Here is an 18,533-nt window from a genome sequence, read left to right on the forward strand (position 1 = left end):
CAGTGTTAATGACTTTTCATTTGAAAAGTGCAAAGTAATAAAAGGGAAGGGAATAAAAAGGAATACATTGAAGAATCAAGTTCCACGTTTGTGAACAAATTCATCTAGACAGAGCCCTGGAGTGTAGACAGGGTAATGTACTCAGGAATCACTGTGGGGTGGGGGGTTGGGGTGAGGTGGGGGTGTTGGATACACTGCGATTCAGTAGGTCTGGGGTGGAACTCTCTGAATGTCTAAAAAGCTTCCAGATGCTGCTCTGAAGACTATGCTTTCAGAAGCACGATGTGATATGTAATTATATGATATAAAATATACTTGATAGGCCATTTTAAACCTTTAAAAGTAGACATTACCCTAACAGTGAAGCAGATATGAGTGTTCAAGCAATGCAGAACACAGATTAGGAGGAAGGAGGCTCAGCAGGCCTTATTTTTCAATCTCCTTTAATTGCAAAGTTCAACTCATGCTGGCATGAATGGGGTACCAGGTTTATGAATAGAAGCATAGTACTACAGAGTTGCTTACTGGCTTCTTGAAAACCCTTCTTTCACTGAGTTTTTATTTGCTGGAGAAGGTATTGTTTTTAAAGAAATCAGGGCCAGTTGTGATTGTACGTTTCATATTCTGCCATCTGAAAATACAACATTTCAGTACTAAAGGTAATGAAGCTATATTTTGAGTATTATGTTTATGTTGGACCTTGCAGGAAGAAATAGTTACAGATTTTAATGGCAGATTATGGTTTTAACCTTAATGGCTAAGTAAGTAAATGACACAGTTCTTATTAATTGTTCTTACTGTTTGGATAATAAACATATTTAGCTTCCTTGAGGGGACATTTAAATTAATTGACTAACTGTAATCTGAATTATGTGTTTTAATTTGTCTAAGGTTATTATAATAACTGCTTGCATCGGAGTAATAATGAAAGTATTAGCTGTTTTTTTTTTTTTTTAACCCCAAATTGTCTAAATGTAAGATGTCTAAAAATAGAATGGAGGTGGACTGGACAATCTGCAGATTAGGAGTTGGAATGAAAGCATCTCAGTTAAGCCAAAAACATGGCAACCAATATTTTCTGTTATAAAAATATTTTAGATGAATTAATTTTTTTATGAAAGCTGTCTGAATCTGAAATGAAGAGTAGAAGTTCTCTGTTTATTCACAGGCTAGTAATAATAATACCTGCCTCACAAAGCATTGGTCTTTTCCGTGCAGAGCCAACAGCTTCTACTCCTTTCAGAAACCGGGTCTGCCAATTCGGGAGAAAAGATATTATTACCCGGTTATTAACCTTCACCTTGATAATGCTTGTCAACGAACACAATGCCAGGCAGAGCCTTTTCAGGAAACTGATTTTAATTGTCCACTAGAGGCTGTAATGAGACCAACAATGTCACTTTAGACCAACCCGGGCTTTAAACTGTAACCATCATTGATTTTTAAGTGAAAAAAAAAAGTTGTAAAAACGAGTAAACAGTAGTAGTTCTTTTAAAATAGCCATGTATATGTGCATGGTATTTCAAAATGTGAGAAATATTTCCAGGGCACTACACCTTCCTAGTTAGGATGCTTACTTTTATTTCGGCAGCACCTCGGCTCTACAATACAGTTGTTTAAAAGTTGACACATTTCTCTTGGTGATTCTGCATCCTGCTTCAGTTGGTGACTAACGGTTAGATCATAAGTAAATTAAGCCAAAAGATTTCTCAAATACAACTTGCAGTCAAGTGGAGACTTCCAGAGAGAAACTTACGTGGAGGGATCCTATTTCTAGCCATTTGGTCGAAGCACCTGAAAAAGGTCAAATGTTGCCCGACACCTACCGGCCTTCCAGAATTATCTGCAGCCAGGAGAACGCCGCCGCACTGAACTCCCTGTAGCATGGCCGTGCCTTCTCCTCCTCCAGGTGGCACACCTGTTGGCCAGGTACCACCCGTCCAAAGAGTCCTTCCCTTCCAGCTAATGCCTGGCGGTGGTACCCACGGAGGGACGGGTGGCGAGGAGCTGAGAACCGCACTTAAAAAAATTGAGTCCAGAGGAAGTTCTTACCGCGCGGATTCACGAGAACTGCCATCTGATGCTCGGTTTGCTTTCTCTATCTCCTACACTGGTTACCTCATTTCCGATGAAATTAATGATCCCGAATTAGCGGCGAGAGGAGTGCGCGGGTCGTCTACCCAGGCTCGAGTTGGGTAGCTCCGTGCTCCAAGCAGATTTCCGGACCTGCAGAAAGAGAAAGGAGGGCAGGGTGGTCACCAGCTTTCTCAGGCAGGAAAGGTGAGGGTGCACGTGCAGACGGGGGGTGGGGGCAGGACCCTTAAAACTTTCCTGAGTTGCACGCCAAGGCGATCTCCGCGGCTCGGTGGGCTGGGTTCCAAAATGCCGAGGCTAAACCGGTTTGAGGGTTAACGTGCATGAAGGTCGGAGCCAGCCCTCTTAGAGGCTTCTCCGCACGCCCGGGACGAACGGAACGTCGGGATCGGAACCGGCCCACCTCTCCTTCCCCAGAGGGGATTTCACGGGCTCCGGTTTGCAGCCCGGCACCCCTCGGAGAGTCCCTCCAGGGTGCCTGAGTCGCGCCCAGCCTGTGCCTTCACAACTCGATGCAGGGACCCGGGGAGGCGCGCGAGGACCGACCGGTCACCGCTCCAATTACCTCATCGCTTTAGCTCCCCGCCCCTTTCCCAAACCTGGAAGAACTGTCCCCTCCGGTCCCGGTCACCGCTCCCGCCCCGCGTCCTCCGCCCGACCCCCCCGCCAACCCCGATCCCGAGCGGGTCTCGGGGAAACGCGCCCGCCTCCTCGGGGGGCTGCCGAGCCCCGGGATGCGCGCACCCAAGGGTTAAGGGCGCCGGCCGGCTGCCGCGCCGGGCGCTCGCGGTGCTCAGAGCGGCTCGCCCCGCCGCCCCGCCGGAGGGTGGCCGCCCCAACCCCCCGCCCCCCCCGAAGTCGGATCCTTGAGCTGCGGCGGCGGCAGCCAACTGCTCCATATTTGGCTTCTATTACACATTTACATACTGGAGCGAGCAAGCGAGCGAGCGCGAGAGAGCGCGAGGGAGGGCGGGCGGAGGGAGGAGGGAGGAGGGAGGGGAGGAGGGGGGAGGAGGAGGAGAGAGCAGAGTATACCGCAGACATCATTTCTACTACAGTGGCGGAGCCGTACAGGACCTGTTTCACTGCAGGGGGATCCAAAACAAGCCCCGTGGAGCAGCAGCCAGAGCTACCGCAGCCGCAAGACACTGTTTCTCTCCCTCTGCCCCCCCTTCCCCACGCAACCCCAGATCCATTTACACTTTACAGTAAGTGGCTATTTTTTTTTCTCCTCTGATTCTTTCTCTCCCCCCTCCCCCCATCTCCTTCTCCCCTGATTTAGATCAAGATCCCCCCCTACCCCGCTCCCCCGAGAGGGGCAAAAGCAACAACCAGCAAACAAACCCCAAACCCCATTCGGCGGCACGGAAAACAGCTGGAAGAGGAGCGAAGGAAATCGACGCGTCGTGTTGTGTTGTGTATGTGTGTGTGTGTGTGTGTGTGTGTACATACACCCTTCCCCGGCTCCAGCCTCCCGGGCCGACATCCCCAGCTGTGGGCGCTGAGACCACCGGCAGGGGGGTGGTGTGCAGGGGCCGGGTGGGCGCCCGCCGGGCGAGGGGGCGCGCCCGGGCGGGGGGCGCGGGCTGGCGGGTAGATCCGCGGCGGCTCCCCACTACGGCGGCTGCTGGTGGGGAGAGCCGTGTCCTCTTCCCAGGAGGTGGCGTAGGGGGGAGGTGGCGGCCGGGGGTCTCGCTGCCCCCTCCTCCCGCCGCCTCCTCCTCACTCCTCTCTTCGCAGAGGGCGGCGAGAGCGAGCAGATCTGGAAGAGGGCTGGCTTTACCGCGGGGGCCGCCTGGCCCCGGAGCCCCTGGGGCGGGGGTCTCCCGGCGGAGGCCGGCCTGGGCCGGCGCGCGGCTGCGGACCGGGGGGGTCTGCGCCCGCGGCTGGGCCGGGACTTTGCGCGCGCCGCCGGGCGGTGGGATCGCGGGGGGCACCAAGGGAGGTGGGCGCAGGAAGAGCAGGCGCGCGGTGCCGGGAGCGCGGCCGGAGTGGCGGTGGCGGCCCGGGCGGCTGCCGCCGCCGCCCTGTTGGTACGGCCGCTTCCTGATCATGTGCAGCCGCCGCCGCCGCCCGGAGCCGGTAGCCCGCGAGCGCCCCAGCCCGGGCCGGCGCCCTCGCCAGCGCCCGCGGCCGGAGCCGGGAAGCCGCGGCAGGCGCTGCCCTGCCCGCGCCGGGAGTGAGCGGCTGCGCGGCTGCTGGGAGGGTGAATGAAGCCGGGAGGAGGGGAGGGGGGAGGCGGCGGCGGCGGCGGAGGAGGCGCTGCGGGCGCTGGGATGCGCCCGGAGCCCCGCTGCTCGCTCACTCTGGGCCGGGCCGGAGTCTCCGCCACTCCCGCGGCCGCCGCCGCCGCCTCCTACGTGGTTCCAGCGCTGCGCGCAGGCCGGTCCCGCAGGGGGCAGGGCAGGGGGCCGGCCGGGCGGAGCGAGAGGTGAGGCGGCGGTGGAGCGCGGCGTGAGTGTGTGAGTGCGTGCGTGCGTGTGTGAGTGTGTGTGTGTGTGTGTGCGCGCGCGCCTGCGGGGGAGGGGGCGGCCGGGCCATCGGGGTGGGGAGGGGGCCCCGCCGTGGCTGCTTGGCTGACTCCGCAGCGCCCTGACCCCTCCTCGGCCACCCCCGCCCTCAGGCCGCCTTCCTAAACTCCGCGGCTGGTGCTTTCATTTTATTTCAGACCACGTAGGGGGCTGACTGGAAGCGATGGAACAATTCAGGTTTTCTAGGGAGATTGAGCAAGAACCTTAGTGGGGGGTGGAAGTAGGGTGGTGGTGGAGATCCTGCCAGAAAACAAACAACAACAAAAAAATCAGTTTCTAAGGACTAGTGGGGTTCAGTTCAATCCCGTGGCTGCTCTATTTTGTTTTGCTTTCTTGGTATATAATTCTACAGATAAGAGGGTAATATAAATACTTCGAGAGATTGGGAAATTGCTGAAGAGTAGTAAGGGCGCGCACACACACAGAAAGCCAGTCGGAAGCTGGTTATATAATGCGCGATGTGGCTAAGGAGAATGGCAAGCTATTTTTATTTTGTTTACCGTATGCTGTGCAGTAGGGACTCCTCCAAACTGGTTCTGTCCCCGAAGAGATCCTTAGCTTCCCTGTGAGAGCCACAGGATACAATTAGCAAAATTAGAAGACCCTATTACACCCACAGAATAAAAACTAATGGCTTAGAGTGGCATGCTCCTTGCACATCCTGGCGCTTGCACGGGAATGTGTGTATGCAAATAAGTTCTCCTTTGGCAATCTCGTAGTCACATCTCAATGACATTTGTGTTTTATAATGCAGGCTGCTCTTAATATTTAAACATCATCGTTACATGTCGCTCGCAGCAGCGGGTACTTGATGGGTTATTTTTAGGCACAGCTAGTTACTTTTTCGACCGTGTTAGCTAAGCCATTTCATTCGGGTTTCTGAGGAACCCTACAGTTCCTGGAAGCCCCCGTCTTAAGCCCACCTTGCGGTTTATTTGGTGGGTGAGGGTAGTTTGACACGAGCTTTTTTTGGAATGGAGCGTCTGCCTGAGGAAACCACCAGAGAGGAGGAGGAGAAAACCCTGCACATGAACTCTTGGAAAGGGATTGCACTGTAAGGGCTAATGCTATGGCATTTAATCTCCTCTGATTGCCCTCTAACTGTGCCTGCATCAGTCAATATTTTAGCAGCTCCACAGATAAATGGACTTGAGTGCCACCTTCTCCAGAAAGCAGAGGTCGAAGGGCTCCCCTGAACCTTCCGCCTGCCTGCCTTTCTCATCTCGTAGATACCTGTCAGCGGGTGTAGGTTTTCGGTGCACTTACTCCATCCCTGATCACTCATGTAATTAGATCAGGCTGCCATGGCAACAGACAGTGTTCTCCCGTCCATTCAGGTGGGTTTGTCTGTGCCTGGACTACTCCCAAGTGTTTGATGCACAGTATTTGTGCTGCCCCAGCCAGATGAGAGATTCTTTTTACTATTTCAGCCGCATCTTCTTCTTTCTGTCACTTTCGGATGGGAGACGCTGAATGAGGCTTCTAGCTACTCAACTTTTATAAAGGAGACCAACAAGCTGTGCTTACTGGGTGCAGTATGTAAATGCATCTCCCCAGACCGTGAAAGGAGCCTGACAATCCTGCTTGTGAACACATCAACAAGTATTTGGTACTTGCTAGAAACCTTTCAGAGCTGACGAACTGAGGAAAGCAACCTTTTTCTTGCAGTCTGGTGCCTTTGGCCTTGCAGGCACTTAACCATTTCAAGTGCAAAAGAACTCATCCTTTAGAACCCAAGCTGCCAATAGCGGGGTTTTCTAAAGGATTTATTCAGCGGAAGTAATTTATTTGAGAAGGATATCCCCATTGTCATATTTAAAAACTTTATGGCCATCCTAATGACAAAAAAAAAAAAAAATGCTACTGGAAGTAGGCAATCATTCTGAATGTATTCATTCTTAACTTGGATTTCTTGGCCAGGATCCTTACTTTGGAGGTAGTAAGTTAAAAGGTTTTTGTTTCAGGTAAGAGATGATACAGGCCTTTAGCTGGTAGACTGATAATGTTTGGTGCTTTTGCACAGTAATTTGTACTCTATTTGGGGGTAAAATTTAATGAGCATTTAATAACTTAGTGAACAACATTCTGCTCTTTGCATTAGGCGACCACCTTAATGAGCCTGCTATGCAAAGAAAAATAATACTGTTGGGGAATAAAAAGGAAAGTAGCTTTGGTTGCTGAAGCTCTGTGTTGCTCAGGCAATCCAAATAAGGGGGAGTATTTTAATTACTCTGATATTTGAAAGAAAAAATAATTGAGAATAATAATGTCTGGATGTCTATGTGACCCCGCTAGTCAGTTTGCAGTTTTACAACCCCATAGCTGAACTGGTAAATCCTTTTTTTTTAACCTCTGGGGCCTGGATTGAGAGAGCTACTCAGTGTTCCTCGCTGGGGCTTATGAGTTTCTACCCTTTAGTAAGTTTATGCAGTTGGTAACATGATTGCGACCTGCTCAGGTTAAGTGTTGCTGTGTTTAAAGCAAGCCATTATTTCTAGGAGGTAAATAGATGGGAGAGGCAAGGATATAAAATGAAGCACAGAAGTTTACGTTTTACACAACACCTTGGAGGTCCTGAATTACATATTACTATGTACAGAAAGACACTTTACTGGCAGCCAAATGTGAATGTGTGTTTTTGAGTGCACAAATATATTTATGTTAAAATAAGAATGAAAAATGTACTTGATTGGGAACTGTGAAAATCAGTATCTTCCCCTTCCCTTCTGGATTTCATTTTAAGAGGGTTTGATAAATAGAAGTGATATTTAATCAGAAATATTATAACCAGGCTTCCTGGCCTCTAAATTGTTTTTTACTCTTGCAAATAGATTCAAGAACAACTCTTCAGCCATCAGACTGTACATGAAATGTCTGTAGCTGGCCTTATGTTTCAGTAGGCCTAACTCAGTTGTCTGGGGGGGTCCCAGGAAAGGCCAGCCTTAAGAGCTTATTAAAATATTAATAAACATACTTCTGTGACTTCTTGTTTTGTTGTCATTACAGAGTTTGATTCACATTCCTTTTGTATAATGTGCCTTTATTTTTTTTCCATTCTGAAATGTCAAGTGGATTTTCTGTTTGCGTTTACCTTGAATGACAGTTTTTGATGACTAACGCGTGGTAACACCGGCTCATTTTGTTTCCTATGAGAAGTTAGTCAATAAACATGTTTTTACTAAAAGCCTGAAATTTAGCGAAGGTAGGAGTGAATGTTAATTCTTTAAACTATAGTTGTCTGCAAGTAACACATAGTTTCACTTCTGAAAAGCTTAAATACGTGCATATGTAAGATGACATAGTGCAGCAAGACAGAATATTATTTTTATGGGGAGACAGATGATTTGATTTCCATTGCTTTATATCTTTTGATATGTGCAGCTTAACTGCTTCAAAGAGCAGATTTAGTTCTGCTCATACTTCCCAGCTTATCAGAAGCAGGCTCTCCTTATTTTGTGAAAAGCATCGAAAATAAGAAATCATAGAAATCCCAAAAGAGAGTAATTTCTGTTCTAGGGCGTTCCACACAGGACTGCCCTTTTTTAAAGAAAGAATTTTGTAGTCCTCAATTACGCTGTTCAGATTTTAATTTCATTTAATTCAGTTTAATAAAATACACATTCAAAATTAAGAGGTGATAAGTGTATACTCTGTGCTAGTTTTAAGAGAATATTTTCAAATGTTGGCTGAAAGAGTTGTAATTGGATCAAGGTTTTAAAAATATGTAAATGCTTAAAATTCCAGGAGTAATAAAAAGGCTTAGGTAAATAATCTTTAATGGTCGAAACAGTTTTCAGAAATCTCTTTCCTATTTCATAATTTATGTATCTTTGTCTTTGTCAATGTAGTAGTATATTTTATAACCCTTATAAATGTGAACTTTTCAGGCTAATGCACTGTAAATATGTATATTACCTATTACCACCTCAAATGTACTAAAACATGTTTAGAACTATTAAAGACCAAAAAGCAACAAGCATTATATTCTCTTTGACATTTTTGATGGGAGCAGAACTGTTTCACTGACTTTTTTAAAATATAACTTTTAATGCCTCCCATTTGTGAAGTAATGGAAAAGCACTGGTAATGGCAATAATGCAAGCAAACATTGGATACTGAACCTGAAAATTACTTTTCAGAAAACTCATTGTAGTGTAATCACAATTTGAGGCTTCAGGGGGCAGAGGCTCCCTTGGTGATGGCATTTGGGTTCAGGCTAAGAGGAAGTTCTCTTTTTTCTACTTAGGTGCTCTTTAACGGATACCTTTTGAGTTATCTATAAGAAGTTTTTAGTCATCACTGTTAGAGCTGCTAACCTGTAAACGCTTATGCTTCTAGCATTCAAAGAAAATCTATTTTTTCTATCACCCTGTAGGGCACATTTTCTTTTACTGCACCCTTAACTTTGGCCTACTCTCCCTGAAGTATTGATATTTTCTTCTGTATCTGCATTATTTATATATTATCTCCTCTTTACTGACTGTCACATAAGTATCACTTAGGCCACCTTTCTGTCTCCTGCTATTTATAGTATTGTGTTATGTTGCTCTGCTGTGCTTTTTAAATATTAAAAATTCAATTTTTAGTAGATAATATTGTCTTAAACAGTCTATAGGCTATTTTATTGTATGTTGTCTGTATATTTTTGCAGTGAATCCATTCTGCCTTGCTTTTATTTTTGGTTTCTTCCTTGTGATAGAACGCAGCAAGTTATGTTAACTCTTTGGTTACTCTAACCAGTGTAGCAACACAGATGCTTTTGGAATAAGTAGGCATACTGACACGAGAGTAAATTAATATTTTACAGCGTTTGCATCATGTTTGACTGTTCTCTGCACTTCAGCAGAATAGGAGGAGACTGTAATTTGGACTCTATAAAATCTTATCTGCCAAGTGATAGGTAAATAGGATAGTGTGCACACATGTCGATACACAAGCCAACACTCTCAATCGTTAGCTCATAAAGCAAGCACTCTGCAAATCCATGGTACCTGCACATTGTTTGAAAATGATGATCAAGGATTTTGAGGCTTCATTTGAGATGTTACTAGATAAAAATCAAGATCACCCCCTGGCCCTTAAACCAAGTACTGTGTAAGAATAAGTAGAATATTGTGAGCTTTTATTTAACTTGGCCACTACTAATGTTTGTAACTCAACAAGCTTCTTACTGGAGGGCTTGTCTTCCGAGGACTTCAGAGATGTGATAGTCTAGAAGGGCTTCCTTCTTTCTCTACACTTAACCGTTTGGGGTTTCCCAGGTGGCGCTAGTGGTGAAGAAGCTGCCTGCCAATGCAGGAAACCTAAGAGACAAGAGACTTGGGTTCAATCTATTCGGAAGATCCCCTGGAGGAGGAGGGTGTGGCAGCCCACTCCAGTGTTCTTGCCTGGAGAGTACAATGGACAGAGGAACCTGGTGGTCTGCAGTCCATGGGGTCATAAAGAGTTGGACATGATTGAAGCGACTTAGCACACAGACTTTACTGTTTACCTATGGGGAAACCAAGGCCTGGAAAACTTCCTTCTGCCTATCAGTCTCTGGCATGCAAAAGATGCTTAAATAAATACTTGGTGAATGGATTAGCTAGAAGTAAGAATACTTTGGCTACTATTCATTACTTTGCGAAGTGTTGGAAAGCAATCGACATTATTTTCCTTTCCAGCTGGGCTGTGCTTTTAAAAATAGTGAGTGTGTATGGATGAAAATAATCATGAGATGTGTTGCCATGTACCCAAGGCTAATTGGCTCACGTACCTGTTTACAGATTATTCACATTGAAGATCATATTCATAGCTCCAGAATAGTTTCTTTCTGACACCCAATATAATCCTGGGCCTTCTCCTTCCTACTGTTACCTGGCGTGGGCTTAGGAAACCCAAACTAAATTTAAAACCAGCCTAAGCAAATATGCAGATCAGCTCCAGTAATTGAAAGGCTGAAAAAAAAAATCAGTCCAGCAATGACGAGTTTGGGGATTAGTTTATAATAACTGTGCTTCTGATTCTATTTAATGTGGACAGTTGGGAACTACCAGTATTTAAAAATATGCTTTGAATAGATAGGAAAGTATGTTAGCCGATCAAGTCCTCAACTTCTTCCGTTTCTATGCATAGGTGTTTACCTCACAAAAACTACTGCGAGCGCCAAGCTCCCTGATGGAAAGGTATATGGAAGATTCATTCATTCTCTTTCATTCATCCATTCACACATTCACTCATTCATCCTACAGTGGGTAATCTTTACTTAAACATGCTCAAGATGTTATGGCAGAATGAAAATCAAGTAGATGTACATTCAGTAATTAAATCTTTTAAAGTTCAGTGGAAACTCTAGTGAGTATATGCATACTTAAATTTTTTTTTTCTGCATTTGATTCTTCTTTTCTATCCCATTAGATTGTTATGCTAACAACTGTGCTCTGTGTCATGATTGTGCCTAAAGTTGCATGTTGATAGTAAGATACGCCTCATGAAAATTAGACTTTGGCTCAATTACTATTCAGTCCATGCCCATTTCCACCTGATAATCCCGTGATGACCAGCATGTGTTTATGAGGTGATTCGTTAGAATCTTAGAGAAAAGATTGACAGTAGCTGGCTCAAATGGAGAGACCAAGCTTTTAATTTGATTGAAGGGATGACCTTTTTGCGTGTTGGCCTCCCTCCGAGCTCTGTTGAATCAAACCAGACCTGCCTTTTGAGCTGGCTGGTGCCTGTGTAATTCTCATAAAACAATGCAAAATTTGATGTTTTTGAAGTTTAGATTTCCCTGCATGGTGTCTTCAGGTGTAATTATTATTATTTTTTAAAGCCATTCGTGCTGTTTCTCATTTTGGATTTTCTCTTCTGCACCCCCTGGACCATTGCAGGAGGATCCGGCTGCAAATCACCGAGGTGTTCCATTCACGCTGCAGATTTGTCTGTCGTCTTTGGACAGCAGTCTCCTCCTCCACGGCTGCTTCGGGGGAGCCCGACACCCATCAGGTGAGAGTTTTGCGATGCTCTCTGGTTTCTATCTGAGGATAAAGTCTGGCCTGGGAAAATCGCCTACTAGTCGTACTTTAGCACTTTGCAGACTGTTGAAGATAATTGTCTTTGCAAACTGTATTGTGTGGGAAATTGAGAAATTGCAGAGGTTTTTTTTTTTTTTTTAAACAGATTAAGGTATCCTCTTTTTTGATTTATTTGGTTGATGATGTAGTCTGCCTCTGTCTTTCTGATGGTTAATTATTGTGTGCTGGGTTGAGCTTGATTGTTTTAATTGTCACCTGTACTTGAAGCCGATGAGCAAGTTTTGCTACCAAACGGTTATCTTAAGTCATTGTCTCCACGTTTTAGGTTGTAGTGGTTGTGTGACTGTGGTGCAGGGAGACAGCTTGCTGGTTTGGTAGCAACCCGTGTTGGTTGGATCTTGAATTTCTCTATGTCTGTTTTGGATTTGACAACTTCCTGCTTTCTTCATGTACAGTAAATTTTTCTGACCTGGAGAGTCATACAGACACAGGGTGGATGCAGGGCTGATGACTCATGGCTCTCTGTTGAAGGGAAGACTGCCTGCCTAGAATCAGGGGAGCAGGGGGAGTTAGTTTGAAGTTGGGGCAATAAAGGCTTGGGAACACTGGTATTTGCAACCGGAGGAGATTGTGAAATCGATCCCCTCTTTCTGTTTGCCTTGGGAGTAGTCCTGCTCCAAGCTGTGGAAATAGACTAGTTCAGAGGTTCTCGAGCCTGGCGGGGCACCAGAATTGCCAGGAGAGGTTAAAAAAAAAAAAAAGAAAAAAATAGAACCGGGACTCCACCCTAGACCCACTGAATCCAAATGAACCGGAATGGTCTTTTGGAGTCACACTGACTTTCCACTGCTGTGGCATGGGCTGGATCTGGAGGTCTGTGGGCAGCTCTTCTCAAGTCATGTTCTGTTTCTTTCCCTGATAAGTTGCACCAACCACTTTTATCCAGCCTTACATACAGAAGTCTGGATTTTCAGCTCATGCTTAAGAAGCGAATCCTTCTTTTATCAGAATGTTCACTTTGAAACTGATTCACTAGATTTCTTTAAATAAAGAACTTGCCCTCCTCCCCTGACACCGTGGCTTCTAAGGTCCACTTTTTTGAGTTCTATATAAATTCCAGGGTATTTAAAATAAGGACGCGGGGCTCTGGAACCAGCCTGTCTGAATTTAAGATCTAGAACTGCCGCTGTGACCCGGGGCACTCCTGTAACCTTCCCGGGCCTCAGTTTCTTCCTATGTAAGATGGAGATCGTAGGAGAACTTTCGCTAGGGCTGCTGTGAGGTTGGAATGATGTAATATTTGTATCCTGGGCAGAATAGTAACCTGGTATATGGTTTATGATCCATTAAACATAAGCTATCACTGTGAGCATGTGACTTGTCTTGACAGGGTGATTGTAACGTTCTTGTTTGGTGATGGTTGCTTCTTAACCATAAGTGACGAGGAGTAAGTCAATATTCCTGTACCTTGGTCTTTGGACCAACACTGTGGACATTTGCAGCCCTGCAAAGCCAAAGGGCCTTTTATTTATTTTTCTGGGTTTTGTGTTAGTCTGCCTCGATTCCTGACACAGGATCCCTGTGTGTTGTTTTTCTACTGTAGGATGAACTGCTGAGTTGCAGGCGTAAGTGAAGTTATTTGTGGTCTGAGTGAACACGCACAGGCACACTCCTGAATGACTGAAGTACGGTGCGTCAGGAAGGGGGGTCAGTAAAGTCCTTCTGGGGTGCAAGGCAGGGGAGGGAGAAGTTATCACACGCGTTCTGTCCTTGTGAAATATGGAACTGGGAACTTTATATTTTATGGGCTGTGGGTTAGGGAGGTGTCTTTGAAAAGGAAATAGAATAACTCCGGAATTATTTGCAGAGGGAAGCCTCTTGAGGTCTATAAGTATCAACTCCATTGAAAGGGGTGCAATGTCTTATCTTATTGCTAGTTTCTCTCTTAGGGGTATTATCCATTTTAGGCAGAAAGTTCTCACATTGACATTTTTGGGGAAGTAGCTTAATTGCACATGTGGTTAATACATATGCAATTTTTTTAAACCTGCGGTGTTTTAAAGAGAGTCATGTGTTAAAACAAGAATGTCTCAAGAATTTTATTATGAAAAAATCAGGCAGCAAAGAGTCTTGTCTCTCAGTTAGTACATGAAGCTAATTGAGAAGAGATCCAGGTTTTTGTAGTACATAGTACAGTGCATTAAAGGTTGTAGGAATGTTAGTATTGTATTACTGACAAAGTAGTACAGAGTCACCTTGAGTTTTAAGCAGCTGACATGTCCTGGGATCACATTTAAAGGAAGCTTATAACTATTAGCTAAACATGTTGCATAAATAATGGCCTCATGACAGTCCTCACAATTGATGGCTAAACGTGAGCAGGGAAACAGTATCATTCATGTTGTACTTTGTTATATTTATTAGGTTTTTTTAAAAAATAAAACCTAGATTATAGTTATTTTAGGTTCTAGCTATTTTATCAACATGATGTTGTTTACCTGCTAAGTTGAGTCCAAATCCTTGTGACCCCCATAGACTGTAGCCCACCAGGCTCCTCAGTCCCTGGGATTTCCCAGACAAGAATACTGAAGTGGGTTGCCATTTTCTTCTCTGGGGGATCTTCCCAACCCAGGGACCAAACCTGCATCTCCTGCATTGGCAAGCGGATTCTTTACCACTGAGCCACCAGGGAAGCGATATCAATGTGATATAGCTATAGCAAGTTATGACTTACCTCGTTCACAGGCACTGTCTATATAAAGAAATGATTCATTCATTTATTCACTGTGAACTTTTTTTTTTTTTACTACTGCACAGAGTGAGTAAGAGCTACCAGAAGGAGGTTATATTCTTCGTGGTCAAGTAGGGGAAAGAAGACATGCTCTGAAATTACTAATACAGAGCAGAAGGGTGTGGGTTGTGCTTACTGGGGTAGATTCTGATACAGAGGGAATTCAGAAGAATGGTGCTGAGTAGGATGATGGGGAAGAACTTGGAGGAGGAAGCACCATTTGAGTTGAACTCTGGAGGCTGGTTAACATTTATTTGGGAAGAAATGGAGAGGGCGGAAGGATGACTGTTTTGGTGGCTGGCCCTAACAGGCAAGTAGCATGGTGTGTAATCGATCAGGCTGTTTTGGCGGAAGCCCAGGTGCTGGTGGACATCTGAGTTTCTGGAGTCCAGCAGGCACTAGAGAGTGTGGGAAGAAGATTGCTGGGAGGTCCAGTCTGGAAATAAATTTGGAGGAGCCACTGGCCTAAAAGTGATCTTTGAGTCTGGGCTTTGGGTTCTTGTGCCTGGTAGGAAGTTTACCAGGCCGGCGGGAATGAGTATTCTCTCAGCAATGAAGTCAGCCAGAGTGGCATATATGAGGGAATGTAAGAGGCGGTGGGGGCAGCAGAAGTGGAACACTGGTGTGACCCAGCCTTTGTATGTTTCCTGTTTAAGACCTGAGGCAAAGGGACAGTGGGTGGAAAAATTGGGATGATGCCCAAGTAGATAATGGAGTGCAGTGAAGGTGGAGGTGGGGTTTGTTCCCAAGATGCTCCGGCACCTTGGAAACTTAGGGCTGAGCTTCAGCTCAGTGAAATTTTGTTGAAACCTTTATTCTTTTAAGACCTTAAAAAAAACAAAGTAGAAACTGGAGCTAATTTTAACCAGATCTAATGTATGTGTATGAAAATGAATGCTGCTTTTGAAATTCAGCACATGCAGTATCCCTTTTCATTTAAACAAATGATCCCTCTATTTTCCTCTAAACAGTTTTATTAAGGAGATTTTCAGTGAAGCCCTGTACATGTTAACAACAATTCCAGCTTTGCCTTTGATCTTTTCCACCGTGGATTTATTCATCTCATACGATATGCATAAATCACATTGTGCCACCTACTTGATTCGGGAGCAGTTGTTCATTTGTGGTAATTCATTTACTATACTTTGATAAATCACAGTAATATGGGTGTGTTTCATAACTTCCATGTGGACTCTTGAATGTGATGTGTGTGTGTTAGTCTGTTTATGTGTGTGTATGTGTTTAGTCACGTGTCCGACTCTTTGTGGTCCCATGAACAGCAGCCCACGAGGCTCCTCTGTCCAGGGGATTCCCCAGGCAAGAATCCTGGAGTGGGTTGCCATTTCCTTCTCCAATGTGTGTGAACATTCATATGTGTACATATTTATGTATGTATCAGTCAGTTCAGTTCAGTCGATCAGTTGTGTCTGACTCTTTGGGACCCGATGGACTGTAACACGCCAGGCCTCCCTGTCCATCACCAACTCCCAGGGTTTACTCAAACTCATGTCCATCAAGTCAGTGATGCCATCCAGCCATCTCATCCTCTTCTCCTCCCCTTCTCCTCCTGCCTTCAATCTTTCCCAGCATCAGAGTCTTCTCCAGTGGGTCAGTTTTTCGCATCAAGTGGCCAAAATATTGGAGCTTCAGCTTCCAGCATGAGTCCTTCCAATGAATATTCAGGACTGATTTCCTTTGGGATTGACTGGTTTGATCTCCTTACAATCCAAGGGACTCTCAGGAGTCTTCTCCAACACCACAGTTCAAAAGCATCAATTCTTCAGTGCTCAGCTTTCTTTAGAGTCCAACTCTCACATCCATACATGACCACTGGAAAAACCATAACTTTGACTAGATGGACCTTTGTTGGTAGAGTAATGTCTCTGCTTTTTAATATGCTGTCTAGGTTTGTCATAGCTTTTCTTCCAAGGAGAAAGCATCTTTTAATTTCATGGCTGCAGTCACCATCTGCAGTGATTCTAGAGCCCCCCAAAATAAAGTCTGCCACTGTTTCCATTGTTTCCCCATCTATTTGCCACGAAGTGATGGGACCAGATGCCATGATCTTCGTTTCCTGAATGTTGAATTTTAAGTCAACTTATTCACTCTCCTCTTTCACTTTCATCAAGAGGCTCTTTAGTTCTTCTTCACTTTCTGCCATAAGGGTGGTGTCATCTGCATATCTGAGGTTATTGATATTTCTCCCAGCAATCTTGATTACAGCTTGTGCTTCACCCAGCCCAGCGTTTCTCATGATGTACTCTGCATGTAAGTTAAATAAGCAGGGTGACAATATACAGCCTTGACGTACTCCTTTCCCTATTTGGACCCAGTCTGTTGTTCCATGTCCAGTTATAACTGTTGCTTCTTGACCTGCATATAGATTTCTCAGGAGGCAGGTCAGGTGGTCTGGTATTCCCATTTCTTGAAGAATTTCCCACAGTTTGTTGTGATCCACACAGTCAAAGGCTTTGGCATAGTCAATAAAGCAGAAGTAGATGTTTTTCTGGAACTCTGTTGCTTTTTCGATGATCCAGTGAGTGTTGGCAATTTGATCTCTGGTTCCACATCACATATTTCTGGGTTTCCCTGGTGGATCAGTGGTAAAGAATCCACCTGCCAATGCAGGAGACACAGGTTCGATCTTTGGGTCAGGAAGATCCCCTAGAGGAGGAAATGGCCACCAACTCCAGTATTCTTGCCAGGGAAATCCCATGGACGGGGGAGCCTGGTGGGCTACAGTCCATGGGGTTGCAAAGAGTCATACATGACTTATAACTAAACAACAACAACAACATATATATTTCCAGCTGCTAGCCACGGCTTTGTGAACAGTTTGGCTTCTCATTTATACTTTATAGAAAATATAGAGTCAGTGAGCCTTGGCTCTGGGGCGAAAGATCCTAAGACTAGCTCAAAGTGAAGGAGAAGGCTGGAAATTATCTAGTTGTATTGCTGTTATTGGGGACTCAGTCTTAATATAATTAAGGAATATTTGAGGACTGTTTAGTTATTTTTTAACCTGTGTTATTTCATTAGGCCTTCTGTATTCCCCTAAATGGCCCAGAATGAGGCTGTGACTTACCTAACTTTTATAAAAGACCAGAAGGTTAAGACAGGAGTAATATAACTGGAGAAAACAGCTCAGCAACTCCAGAGGGGTGCAGACAGTGCTGTCTGTAAAGATTTAATGAAAATCTAAGGTGTGAAGGGCGTTACGCCAGCTAGACCCTAAAGGAAATATAGAGATGATCCGTAGTCCACGCTTTCTGTGTTTTAACTCTTTTAATCTTCATTACGGTCCTTCCGGGGTAGCCACTGCTATTATCTGCATTTCACAGGTGAGGAAACTGAAGCACAGAGTGGTTAAGTCACCTGCCCAAGACTGCCCAGCTGTCAGGTGGTGGAGTCGTGCTGGGACTCCAGCCTGTATTCTTCGTTGCAGCCAGGCACTGCCTCCCAAGCCCCCAGCCCCGTCTGTGAGAAGGCAGGGTAGCGGCCAGGAGTGGCATTTAAAGCCCCGCGGCAGAGGTGTGGCAGGCTCTCGGAGGTCGGGATCCCGAGAGGGTCACGGGCCTCCTCTTCCAGGCTTGCCTGTCTGTCCCGGGTCACCTACGAGCTGTTTTGCGGTGTTGTTTCTCATTCTTTCAGTTTTCGTCCTATCTCCCTGAGATTCCTGCGCACTTTCAATAATTATTAATGGAAGAAAATGATGACCATGGCATATGCTTATCTGCATTTCAGAGGATTGGCTTAAGTTGGGCTCCAAATGTTTGGCGTCCAGAGTCCCAGCGAGGTGGTGAACTTTTGACTCTCAAAAAGAGCTTCTCTGGTTCCAGGTTCCGCTTGCCAGATTTGGCCGATTGGAACTATTTCTGTCTCCAGTTTGAGGCAGAAATTCGGTGGGGGGTGGCACCGAATCCAACTCGGAAGAACAAAGCATGTGAAGGGAGGTGACAGCTACATCAGGGATCCACTGGGAAGCGAGCGCTGGGTCCCCTCCTGTCTCTGCTCCTCCCAGTGTCACCTCCACCGGACCAGAGAGGAATCCTCACCGCCTCAAGTCAACAGGATAGAGAAGCAGGATCATTTTTCTCTTAGCCT

General features: G+C 45.6%; 1 protein-coding gene across 11 annotated transcripts in view; it reads left to right on the forward strand.

Moving 5' to 3' along the window:
* The first annotated feature begins 2,082 nt into the window (after positions 1-2,082).
* Positions 2,083-18,533, forward strand: part of ATXN1 (ataxin 1) — a 403,803-nt gene continuing 387,352 nt past the window's right edge. For 5 of the 11 annotated variants that reach the window (XM_065911937.1, XM_065911934.1, XM_065911939.1 and 2 more), the window contains exons 1-2: positions 3,111-3,302; positions 11,495-11,609. The gene's annotated coding sequence lies outside the window, so the exon portion shown is untranslated. Of the gene's footprint in view, positions 2,281-3,110; positions 3,303-4,366; positions 4,526-4,805; positions 5,680-10,739; positions 10,790-11,494; positions 11,610-13,241; positions 13,329-18,533 lie in introns of those variants that run through there. The other 6 variants (XM_065911935.1, XM_065911940.1, XM_065911938.1 and 3 more) reach the window with 6 other exon arrangements.

This window comes from Muntiacus reevesi, chromosome 20, assembly GCF_963930625.1.
Source record: "Muntiacus reevesi chromosome 20, mMunRee1.1, whole genome shotgun sequence".
Taxonomy (NCBI): Eukaryota; Metazoa; Chordata; class Mammalia; order Artiodactyla; family Cervidae; genus Muntiacus; species Muntiacus reevesi.